The 12590-nt window shown below is 38.9% G+C and overlaps 1 protein-coding gene across 4 annotated transcripts in view; it reads left to right on the top strand.

The window, feature by feature from the left end:
* The window catches only part of SPATS2L (spermatogenesis associated serine rich 2 like), a 166406-nt gene that overhangs the window by 20923 nt on the left and 132893 nt on the right, over positions 1–12590 (top strand). For 3 of the 4 annotated variants that reach the window (XM_049615912.1, XM_049615913.1, XM_049615917.1), the window contains exon 2: positions 2116–2165. The exons of the other annotated variant lie outside the window; for it this stretch is intronic. The gene's annotated coding sequence lies outside the window, so the exon portion shown is untranslated. The remainder of the gene's footprint in view (positions 1–2115; positions 2166–12590) is intronic. 4 annotated transcript variants of the gene reach the window in all.

The following is a 12590-nucleotide window of genomic DNA, read 5'->3' as shown; positions in this document are numbered from 1 at the left end:
ATGGGATCAAGCCCTGCATCAGGCTCCACACTGAGAGTGGAAACTGCTTAAGATTCTTTTGCTCTCTCCCTCTGCCCCTCTCCCCTGCTCATGCGTGTGCATACTCTCTCTCTCTAAATAATAATAATAATAATAATAATAATAATAATAATAATGGAACCGTAAACATCTTGTGTTGACTTCTGTTGTGGTGGGAGGTAGAATTTACCAAAATGCTACTTAAAGGTTGATGGACATTTTGAAGTATGTTTAAAAGTCTTTGCTAAAATTATATCTGTAAATATTTAATAGCTCATTTGACAACTCATATTATTCATTAAATTGTCTCCACAGCAGTGTTTACCTTTTTTAGTTCATAAATAAAGTCAGAAATTGTTTTTATCAAAAGTTTGAAAAGCACATTTTAAAATCAGTTTCTTTTCAATAGAAGTTTTATACTCATGGAATTATTCCCCTCTGAGGAGTTTCTGTGAAAGCGAACATAGTTAAGTGTGATGAACTTATCTTTAAATAAAGTCAGTAGCACCTTGTGTCAAAATAAATGCTTCTTGAAGAAGCAGTCACATGTGCAAACATACATGGTATGCACACACATACATAAAAAAAAAGATTGCTATCAAAGTGGCCATTAGTATACATTAATAAAGTCAAGAAAGTCAAGTAAAGTATCAACAGTTTTCATCTCTTTGGTTTATTGCATACAGCACTTACTTTTAGAAAACAAACCTAACCCTCAGCCCCATTTCACTGGTCTAGTTTCTGCCTTATTTTTCGTAGAGATTCTTATCTTCCCCATCCTACTTAGCATGGCACCCTCTTGCCCAGTGTGGGACCCTGGATTTTGGATCTGTGCAAAATTCATTGGAGCCACTCCCAAGGTTCACATTGGGAAGAATGGGCATGTGCTGCTGTGCTCAGGGCTGCAATCTTCCCTGAGATTTCCATGATAGGACTGGATCATGCTCACAGAGCTAATTACAAAATGTTAAGCCAAGCCTTGTGTTAATATCCTGAGCACTGCTCACAGTGCCTGGCATTGTGTTCAGTCAATGTTTGTTGGATGAATGAAGGGTTATAATGTATTCTCTCAAAAATGGACTGTTGGGAGAAAATAAGTCAAATTGAAGGAGAGAATAGAATTGTAAATTAGAATCTCTGAGCTTAAGAACCTCTGGGCTAAGAACTCTGGGCTAAGAATCTCTGGGCTAAGAACTCATTTAAAGATGAAACCCAGTGAGGTCAGCTGACTTGGGGAAGGCCACCAAGAAAGCTAGTGCCAGAGCCAGACACGGCATCCAGTGTCCTGACACCACCCTCTCCTGTCCTTTCTATGCTTCCTTCTTGTTGTCATTCCCCATTTGCTTCGTGAAGGTTTATCTGACTGCAGGGTCAATGACCAGAGCCCTTGAAGTCCCACATGGTACTTAACAGTGCATGAGGTACACAGGGATTTTCAGGGAACACTTGAAGAGATTGTTGACTTAGTGAGTGATTGGTTGGTTGACTTATGACCCTGGCACCTATCTCTGTGCCTAAGTGGTTACTAGCTAAATGGTGAGCTCCCTGGGGTCGGAGAGGAGAATATTATAACAGCAATAATAACAATAGATAACATTTACTTGTAATAAATTAGGCAGAATATCACTATCCAGCTTCAGAGGCCAGATGGTCCTATGTCCCCACCCCACCACTTGCCAGGGATACTTTTACGAAACATGATTTGACCTTTCAGTGCCTCACTTTCTGCATCTGCAGAATGCCAGTGATAAGTGCTGAAGAGTTAGCTTATTTGAAGCCCTAGAGAAGTGGTAGGCACTGTCTAAACAAGCCTTAAATGTTAGCTCTTGTACTTGTTAAAATAGCACTGTTGTGTTTTGAATTCATGGTACGAATTACGGCAACTCTGTGAGGAGGGTACTGTTATTATCTCATCTTACAGTTGAGTAAACTGAGACACAGAGAGGTTGCTCTCCCTAGTAGCTCTTAAGTCACAGGTAAGGACCAGTTCCATGTCTGCTTGACTCCACATCCTGTGCTTGGATGTGGATGTGATGGAAATGGGTGGTGTGGCTGCTAAATATGAGATCTGACCTCCCAAATTTACTTTTTTCCTAGAGCATTCCGAAACGCAGGCTGCTTTCAGGAATATCTCTGTGGATAGTTGGGTAAGTAGAGATGTTCCTTCCCTTCTCCGTGTGCTCCTCCACTGCCCACCACCAAAGGCTTCTGCAGACTCCCAGAAGCCTCCTCACAGCCTTATCAGTCTCTCAGGATCTCAACACCGGTTCTTGTTTATAGATGTGTGGACTAAAGTCACTCATGATGGGGTGCGGGGGGAGGGGAAGTGGACCCAAGGCACTCCTACCTCACCTGCATCCCCCTTCTCCACCTCCATTGGCATTTCTGTGGATCTCTTCAGAGTAGTTTCATGCATGTAAAATATTTCAACGCACCAAAGGGTATTTTATAGATGCCCTTGTGATGTAGAAAGGAACTATGGTTAAGAGTGGCGGGCTCTGGAGCTAGACTGCCTAGCTAGCCCTCCTTGCAGTGATCGCTATTTTTGCTGTTGTTGTTGTTGTTGTTGTTGTTGTTGTTGTTGAAGAAGAACTTGCTCCAGTGACTCTAGAAGTCTGACTTGCAATCTTCAGTGCTGACTCAGTGTTGAGTTGGGGTGAAAGGACACAGGCTTCTGAGCCAGACCACATGGCTTTGCATCCTGCTTCGGCTGCCTAGTGATGGTTATGTCTTTGTGTGTTACCTGCTTCTCTGAGTCTCAGTTTCCTCCTCTCTGAGATGGGGATAATTATATACATCTTGCAGAGTTGTTGGGATAGTTCTAGCTCATGTATGTAATGTGAGCTATATAAGATTGACACTTAATTAAATGGTAATTATTATGGTTATCAGTCACTGGTATTTTAATGGGTTCATGAAAAGTGTTTGCTGTACAGGAAGCATGTTGTTATTTTTGATTCATCATGCTTTACCTGAATTTTTATTTTCCCCCCAGCAGTCTTGCTCGTTTAAGTTAATTTGCTTAGCAAGCTGTTGTGAAAAGATCATCACTGGTCCAGACAACTGTCAAATGATTGTAGATTCTAAACTGAGGTAGTCCAAATGAATGAGGTCTTATTGCACCTGAATATTTCCATGAATGTTAATCTGAACTTGATTCTTTTTCTGTAACCCTGAAATTTCAGTATTAAGGTGACTGTAACTTTTTGAAAAGAGCCATTAACATTGGTGGGAGTTGGTGGTTTTCCATGAGTGGAATAGAATACTTTTACTTCCTCATATTTGAAATCTGAATCACCATGGAAAACACTTTGTTTATAGTTGTTCAAAGAGAATTATTATGGAAACTATTGGCTCTCTCTCTCTCTCACTCTGTTGCGCACACACACGCACGCACACATGCTCACACATACACACACTGCTTAGTTTTTCTTTGGGTTAGGCAACTGAAGAGTTACTATGTAAATTCTGGCAGCCTTCTCCCTATCAGACAAGCAAGGGCACAATCAATTACTGTTTTCTTGGAACATACCAAATAATCAGAAACTCTGATTATTTTGCTGGAAGGCAACAAACAGCTTGATGGAAAGATATACCAATTGAAAACAATTCTGATCATATTTTTGTCAGGAGAATGAGATGCCTCCAGCTGTCTGTCACTAATCATATTAGAGGTAGAAAGCAGGAATGTTTCGGCCTGCAAAAGATTACTCTAATCGCATGTTGGGACACTACTTTTACTGGCTGCTTATCCCAGAACAGTGACATTGGACATCCATTCTGTAACTCGCCTCACCAGTTGGTCGTAGTCTCAAACATATGTCACATGAGCACACTTAAGGAATTTTCTAATTACAGTTCACAGGCTTTTCTTTTATCTTTTTATGCTTGCTCTGCAGACATCAATGATTGAAATGATTTCTCCCTCAGTATAATCCTATTGCCAGCAGTTACAAAAGAGTAGGAAGATGGCAAATGAAGCCCACAATAACTGAAGAGGTGTCCGAATTCAATTAGGAAGAGGCTCTCCCATGTGGACACATAAGCCATATAAATCCATTTTAATTGTGAGCTTGTGGTACTTATCTGGTCGTGTTTATTTTGGATGCAAGTGCCAAAGCTGGATATAGACCAGAACTCCAGATCTTTGAGCTCTGATGACTAATTTGGGTATCCATTGAATCCCTTAATTCATTTCTTAATTACTTCTCCCAGAGTTAGAGTTGCTTGGTTACAGTCATTTTCACAAAATTTTCATAAATCAAAACAAGTGTACATAGATTTCCCCGCCCTCCTATTGGTTCACACATTTTGCTCTTGTCTTAGAGAACTACTCTTGGTGTTATCAAAATAATCACAAGGCCAACAGTGACAACAACAAAATGAATAAATGTGTTGCCAAGCAGCATAGTAGGGTCTGGACTGAGACACCGGGAGGCTTGGTTTGGATGACTAACTCAACTACTTACAGCCATGGACATTGGTCAGGTTACTTTCCTCTCTGTGTCTCAGCTTCCTTTTGTAATTGGGACCTATTCCATAGGGTTATGTACCTATCTCATAGAGTTGTTTTGAGGATTAAAATAGCATTGTATATGAACTAATATGCAGAAAGTACCTGGTGCTACAGCAAATGTTAGTTACTGTGTTTATGATCAATAAGACAATGGGAGACTGATGAGCAGGACGATTTTGCTAGTGCCGCAATATTGTCATCTAAGCATGTCCCGTTTACGCACTCAATTTGGAGATCATTCATGATAGTTATGAAACATTGGAGATTCTAAAGTTGGAATTCATCTCTTACTTGTATTTGTATTCCTCAGTTTGACTATAGAATTAATATTTTTGGCTTTTCATGTTTGATCAATATGAGTGTTAACTTGAACCCTTTTGGTGCAAAATTGCTTTAAAATTTGAATGAACTTTTTGTAGATATAATGTTTGCCTTCATTAAAGTGAAAAATGTGATTATAATATATTAAAAAATATATATATGAGGGGGGTGGGTATTGAGGGAATTGGCCTCAATAAATTCATTGGAAATTTTCAAACTATTTTTTAACAGAGTTAAGTGTATTTAATATTGTGGTTCAAACCTAACGAATGTGCAGGAGTGAAAATCCAGGGAAAGATAAATCTAGTAATTTAATGAGCTTTCATCATGGCTACGGAAGAATTAGTTGATATTAAAATTGATTGCCAAGAGATGCACTAGAATTACCTTCCCTTAGGTGTATTTTGTTTTTGGGTTTTGTTTATAAGCTGCAGTAATCTCTATTTTCTTTTCTTTTTTTTTAAGTAGAAGTTTCAAAAAAATAAAAGTTTCAGGTGTACAGTTTATAATTTGACATCTGTGTACACCACAAAGTGACCAACACAACAAGACTAGTTTACAGGTCATCACCATACAGTTGGCCCTCATCATCATTTCACCCACCGCAGTTTCCTTCCTCTCTGGTAACCACTTGTCTATTATCTGTATCTGGGAGTGCGTTTTGGTCTGTTTTGTTTTTTTCTTCTGTTTTTTGTTTTGTTTTGTTTTGTTTTTTTAGTTTCCACATATGAGTGAAGTCATATGACATTTCTCTTTCTCCATCTGACTTGTTTTGCTTAGCATCATAACCTCAAGGTCCATCCATGTTGTTGTGGATGGCAAGATTTCATTCTTTTTATGGCTGAATAGCATTCCATTGTGTAAATTGACCACATCTTTTTTTATCCATTCATTCGCAGACACATAAGTTGTTTTTATATCTTGACTATTGTAAATAATGCTGCAGTGAATATAAAGGTGCATATTATCTTTTTGAATTAGTATTTATGTATTCTTTGGATAAATACCCAGAAGTGGAATAGCTGGGTCATATGATAGTTCTATTTAATTTTTTGAAGAACCTCCATGCTATTTTCTATGGTGGCTCTACCAATTTACAATCCTACCAACAGTATGCAAGCGTTCCCTTTTCTCTACATCCTCTCCAACACTTGTTGTTTTTTGTCTTTTTGATAATTACCATTCTAACAGGTATTAAGTGATATCTCATTGTGGTACTGAAATGCATTTCCCTGATAATTAGTGATATTGAGCATCTTTTCATGTACCTCTTGGCTATATGGATGTCTTTTTTTGGAGAAATCTCTATTCAGATCCCCATTTTGTAATAGGGTTTGGTTTTTTCTTGTTGTTGAGTTATATAAGTTCATCGTGTATTTTGGATATTAACCCCTTATTGGATATATGGTTTGCAAATACCTTCTCCCACTCAGTATGTTGCCTTTTCGTTTAGACAATGGTTTCCTTTGCTGTGCAGAAGCTTTTTACTCTGATGTAGTCCCATTTATTTTTGCTTTTGTTTCCATTGCCTTTGGAGTCAGGTTCACAAAGGTGTCATGGAACTTACCACGTGTGTTTTCTTTTAGGATTTTATGGTTTCAGGTACTACATTCAAGTCTTTAATCCATTTTGAATTAATTTTTGTGTATGGTTTAAGACAGTAATCTGGTTTCACTCTTTTGAATGTGACTGTCCAGTTTTCCCAAAACTATTTATTGAAGAGACTGTCCTTTATTCATTGTATGTTCTTGGATCTTTCATCATAAATGAATTGTCTGTATATGTGCAGGTTTATTTCTGGTCTCTCAATTCTGTCCCATCTTTCTGTCTGTTTTTTGTACCAATGCCATACTGTTTTGATGACTGTAGTTTTTGTAGTATAGTTTGAAATCAGGGACTTTGATTAGGGTTTTTAACTATGTTAGGACTCAGCAGTTTCACTTGTGCACAGATGCATGTGCATGAATATATGTATTCTAGAGACATGTATACCCATGAGCATCCAGAGGCAGGTGTAATATGTCCCTAGTAGCATTGCTTGTATTCATCTCAAATTAGAAACATCCAAAATACCTCTCAGTAGCAGAATGGCTGAATAAACTGCAGATGTGATTGTAAGATAGAAAGCTACACATCAGTAAAAAAGAATAAACTAGAGCTATACACATTAACACAGATATATCTTACAGACAGGATGTTGAAAGGAAGAATATACAAAAGAATATATAACAATCTTATTCTATTTATATGAAGTGTGAAAACAGAAGAAACTAAACTCTGTTGCTAAGGGGTACATACATAAGTGGCTAAAACTATAAAGAGAAACAAAGAATTTATTACTGAAAGAATTAGGATAGTGGTTACCTCTTTGAGGAGGGTGTGCTAGGGAAGAGAAAGGACCTGGAGGGCTTGCAAGGTCCTAACAAGGTCCTGTTTTTTTACTGGTCTGGTAGTTACAATATACAGCACATTGCATCAAACATTAATGTTTTATGTGCTTTTCCGGTTGTGAGTTATAGTTCATAATCTTAAAAGTTTTTTTTTAAATGCAAAATAACTTCATTTGTGGTCTGAGTTGGTTTGTCCCTTGTCCTGCATAGTTTTAGGCCTAGAGATTCCTGTGATTATAAGGTGCTCTAGAAATAAACTATTGCTTTGTTTCATGGCAAAGTGGCCTCCAAGTGGAATATACACCCTGGGGAGCTCTTGAGAAGAATCATTTGGGTGGAAAAGAAATTGATTAGAACTTTCATTTAGATTCATTTTGCTTTCATGAAACATTATGATAACTGATGGTGACTGTACTGACACTGGCATCGTCCCTGGGCCCACATGTCAGGTGATCAGTTATCACCTGGAGAGAGGGAGGTGAGGCCACCCCCTTCACAGCGACTTCCCTGCTGGTTCCTCTACTTGGGTTATTTTGTGAAATATATCATGCCGCTTTAACTGGAGTTGCAAATTCTATATTTTAGTTTTAACAAACCCTCACAAACTAACACACTCTTTAAAAGATTCTATAAAGAATTTCCATAAATGGAAGACAGTTTTCATATTGCAGGCAACAAGAAAATGACCGAGTTGAGCATGAACTCTGTCAGCCACATTACAAAGTGATGACTGTGACCATCTAATCAGATCTTCTAAGAATCTAGCCATGAAAATTATAAATTACTTGGGAGACATGTGGATTTATGTTCACTGTGGTTAATTGATCCTTAACCTTGTCCTGTGTATATTTGCCTTGAGATAATCATGATTAGCAAAATCTGTCCTTTTCTATTTTGTTCATGTTTATAAGGTATATAACATGTTAATATAATAATATATGTGTATGAATTATAAATAAACAACCGCACATATTTGAAGATACATGTTGAAAACATCTTGAACACCACTGCCGTGTAGTTCAAAGGACATTTCCTGCTAATAGTTAAAATATGTAGAAGATGGTAAGCTTGCTACCCAAAAGGAGGCACCTCTCAGGCCTGATGGTTTTTTAAATGTTTATTTACTTATCTTTGAGAAAGACCGCATGTAAGCAGGGGTGGGGCAGAGAGAGGGAGTCAGAGAATCCAAAGCAAGCTCCATGCTGTTAGCACAAAGCCTGAAGCGGGGCTCAAACCCGCGAACTGTGAGATCATGACCTGAGCCAAAGTCGGATGTTCAACCGACTGAGCCATCCAGGCGCCCGAGCCCTAATGTTTTTTTGTTGGCAAATATCAACACCAAGGCAATACCCTATATATTTTACTTTATTAAAACTTTTCTCAAGCCTGAGTTGGAGTTGGAGTTGGAGTAGAAGAGCTCAGAATAGTTCCATTTTTCTATTTTGCTTGTATTCTTTGTATAAACCTAACCTTTTTTCTTTTTCATTTTAAGTTTATTTATTTTGAGAGACAGAGAGATTGGAGGAGACGGAGAGGGAGAATCCCAGACAGCCTCCATGCTGTCAGCGTGCAGCCTGATGTGGGGCCCAAACTCACGAATGGTGAGATCATGACCTGGGACGAAACCAAGAGTCAGATACTTAACCAACTGAGCCACCCAGGAGCCCCTAAACATATCCTTTTAATTAGGGTCTGGTATGTTAAGAAAAAAGTTGATTACCATCCAGTAGGCATTCCCATAGCATAAGTGATAGAAAGTGCTAGATGGCGTGTAAGTCATGGGTTGCAATGGGAAGGGCACTGCCAGCAGTCAGGAGACATGGGTTCTAAGCCTGGTTCTGCCTCTTGCCAGCAGCCAGGCCCCACAGCATGTAGGTGCTACCCTCTCTGAGCTGCATTGCCTTTTCTCTATCATGAGGGTGATAATAGCAGCCCTTCTCCAACCCTTACAGAGATCATGTATGAGAGCATCTGTAAAATGTAGAGTTTCCTACAAATGTGACCAATTATGATCATGTCTCTTATACTTCTCTTTTAATGAAATGTAACTTTTTATTAAAGTGCTGATGTCCTTAACCTACAAGATTCTTTGATTGGAAGCTACAGAGACTGACTGACTAGCTTAAACAAAATTCCCAATTATTTTAATATTGTTTATTGGAAGTATCCTGGGGTGTCTCACAGACTTGGAAGGAAGGGAGGAACCATGAAACTGCATGAAGGGCCGCGACCAGGGAAGCTCTGGTAATCACAACATAGGGTTCTATGTCCCTCTTCTCTAAGATATTGTTAGTGTGACCAAGCACTGATGTCCTCTGTTCTCTGTTTCATGCTTCCAGGTTTGAGGCCCTTGGAAGAGAGAATCTAATTCATCCAATTTTGGTTGACTGACCACTTTTGACCAGTCATCCTTGGGTGACGGGACAGCATCACCTAGTATAGACAGCATTCCCAGGAGGTCTAGTCTCATATGCCCTGGGCCATCTCAGAAAATCAGGGATCCCTGGAGCCCCTGGGTGGTTCAGTTAGTTAAGTATCCAACTCTTGATTTCAGCTCAGGTCATGATCTCACGGTCCTGAGAGATGGAACCCACGTCAGGCTCCATGCTGATAGTGTAGAGAGCCTGGTTGGGTTTCTTATTCTCTGTCCCTACCCTGCTTGTGCGCATGCATGCTCTCTCTCTCAAAATAAGTAAACTTAAAATTTTTTTCAAAAAAAAAGAAAATCAGGGATCCCAGTGAGCTTCCACCTACAACTGGTAGTAGTGTTTCAATAATTGCTGATGACTCAATTTTCTTTAAGGAATTTACATAAAAAGAATCAAGTATAAGTATGAAATTATATATGAGCGATTTCTTCAACAAATGTCAACACACCTGATTGAGCCTGCGCTGCTTCTCTTGTTCTTCTTTGGGTGGACACTGACCTTGAACTCACTTTCATTGACGTAGTAATTGCTGTGTAGGTCCCAAGGGCCATCCTTCTGCTTAGGCTGCTTCTCTAGGGTTTGACTCCGTGTCTGCCTTTAGCTACTGCTTGACCTCTTGTTAGAAACAAGGTATTAAATCCACCTTATCATTCCTAATGCCTATATTCTCTTCACTGACTGCCTGACTTGCCCTGAAATTTTATGCCAAAGCGGAAAGATGGTAAGAAAGGGGCACAGGATCTGTGTGCTGTCAGCAACTCGTCACACTATTGAAGGACCTTAACTTTTTTCTCTTGGGGACCTATTAAAATATATTTGAATACATCACAGCCATTCTTAAACAGGATGTTTATAGCCATTCCTCACACCAAACCAGTATTTCATAAGTACCATTTGTTCTGCCAGAGCTTAAGCAACTATTTGTAATATTTCAAGAATGGAAATGATAAAAATATATGCCCGAAAAACTGATGAATATCTTCCAAAACAAGTTAAACATCACTTTCAAACATTGCCCTGATAGGTCCTAAATTGAGTATTGTCCCATTTGCACCATTTACTATAAACCTATAAAGAGTTCCAAGATTCTTTGTTTTTCAAGCACATATATACATCTGAAATCACCAGGGTTTTTATTGTTAGTACACAGTGACGTGGTCCTTCTGTAAAAAAATATTTCTTTCTTAAGAAGAGAAAGTGTACCACTAAGAAAGAGAGACATTAATAGCAATCACCATTTTACTTAGCCTCCATTTTCCAAAATGCTGAGTTACAACATAATCTGTAGTTCATTTTTTTTACCAACTCTCAATACATTACCAACCAAGTGCCTCATGCTGGTTAGAGGGATGATTTATTATTCATCATATTTTAAGTGCTGAGCCATGAAATGTTAAACTTGTATTGGCAGCTGCTGTCCAAAAGTTTGCAGGTGTCCTGTCTAATGCTTTGAAAGTCCAGCATTAGCAATAAATCACAGCATACATAATTTTTCAATAAAGTAATGGAAAAGATTGTTGTATTCTGGTTCCTCTAAGCTTTGGTATTTGGAAGTTACTTACATGGGAAATTCAAGTCAAGGGGTAAAACATTCTCAGGCTTTAACCCTTGAACTTTGAGTCAGCCATAGTCAATAGCAAAAGCATCTTGGTAGCTTTGTTCTCCTAACCCTGAGATCTCTTGGCTCTGGGAACTGACAAAGTGCCAAGTATAGGCCTAATTGCATTCCTTGTTACTGAGGAAAAAAAAAATCTCAAAGGAATTTTCCTTTTCTTTCAAAGGAGTACCTTGAACATTAACATTTTCCAGAATAGCAAAATTGTTTCTAGGACTTTTGCAAAGCTTTCTGAAAAGAGATCTTGAAGACGGCTCTGGCAGCCAATTAAGAAGGCATGTGTTGCTTACCTAGAGCAACCAAGAGTGAAGGGAGATTAAATCAAAGAAGTAGGAGAGATATGGCTTTGTCCTCTGTGAGCTTGCACTCTGATTAACGAACCGATGTCTTCTTTCCTTCTTCTTTCTCTGTGGTCTGCTCAAAGATTTAGCAAGATAGCACCCGATATATTCAGCCAGACCCATAATAGACCACCGGCTGTCTGAACATAAGTTCCATTCACCAGTATGCCCAGTGCTGTGCCCATTGCCAGTACATAGGGATGTTCAATTAGTATTTGGTGAAAGAAGGAATATATTCTGGCAGTTCTTTCTGGGATCTATATATTGATGAATTATATATTGGGCCAGATAAACTCTGATCAAGGAATCGGTACCCAACTTTAGTAGATTGGGATCTTCCAATGCACAGAGCTAATATTCTAGTGGAGGAGCCAGACGATGAAGACACAGGTAACCAAGTGAATAAACAGAGTAATTACAACTAGCGATAAGGGCTACCAAAGACCTAAACGGGGTGAATGATCAGAACTAAGGGATTGGAGAAACCAAAACCTAGAAAAATGTAAAAACTCAGTGGTACAGAAGGAATTGATACAGAAGGCTTAATTTACTCCAGAAGTTAACATATCCAAAGAAAACCTTCAGCTGATTGCAGCATTTCTTAGTGTAAATAGGTTTGCAGAGTTCTTACCATACTGACCATATGTGTTTCTACTTTGTAGAATTTTGCTTTAACACATCAGTTAATGCCGAGGCCAAGGGTTAGCTCTCTGCTTCACTTCCCTTCTCCAGGCTGCAACTTCTGTCCCAAAGCCAGGCAGCTGCCTCCCCAAACGTATGATGCCGGTCACATAGGAAACCAGGTGACCAAAAGAAGGTAGATCAGCACAAATTTATCATCAAAGCTGAAAGAAAGAAAGAACCTCAGAGTGAATGCTCTGTTGACGGTGGGTCAGAAGTGTTATCTTTGTATCTCAAGGACAGAACATTTAGTAAGATTTGGGTACAAAGTGCACATCA

The sequence above is a fragment of the Panthera uncia genome, assembly GCF_023721935.1.
Source record: "Panthera uncia isolate 11264 chromosome C1 unlocalized genomic scaffold, Puncia_PCG_1.0 HiC_scaffold_3, whole genome shotgun sequence".
Classification (NCBI taxonomy): domain Eukaryota; kingdom Metazoa; phylum Chordata; class Mammalia; order Carnivora; family Felidae; genus Panthera; species Panthera uncia.
Note: the sequence above shows the minus strand (reverse complement) of the source record. Positions and strands in the feature narration are given on the sequence as shown.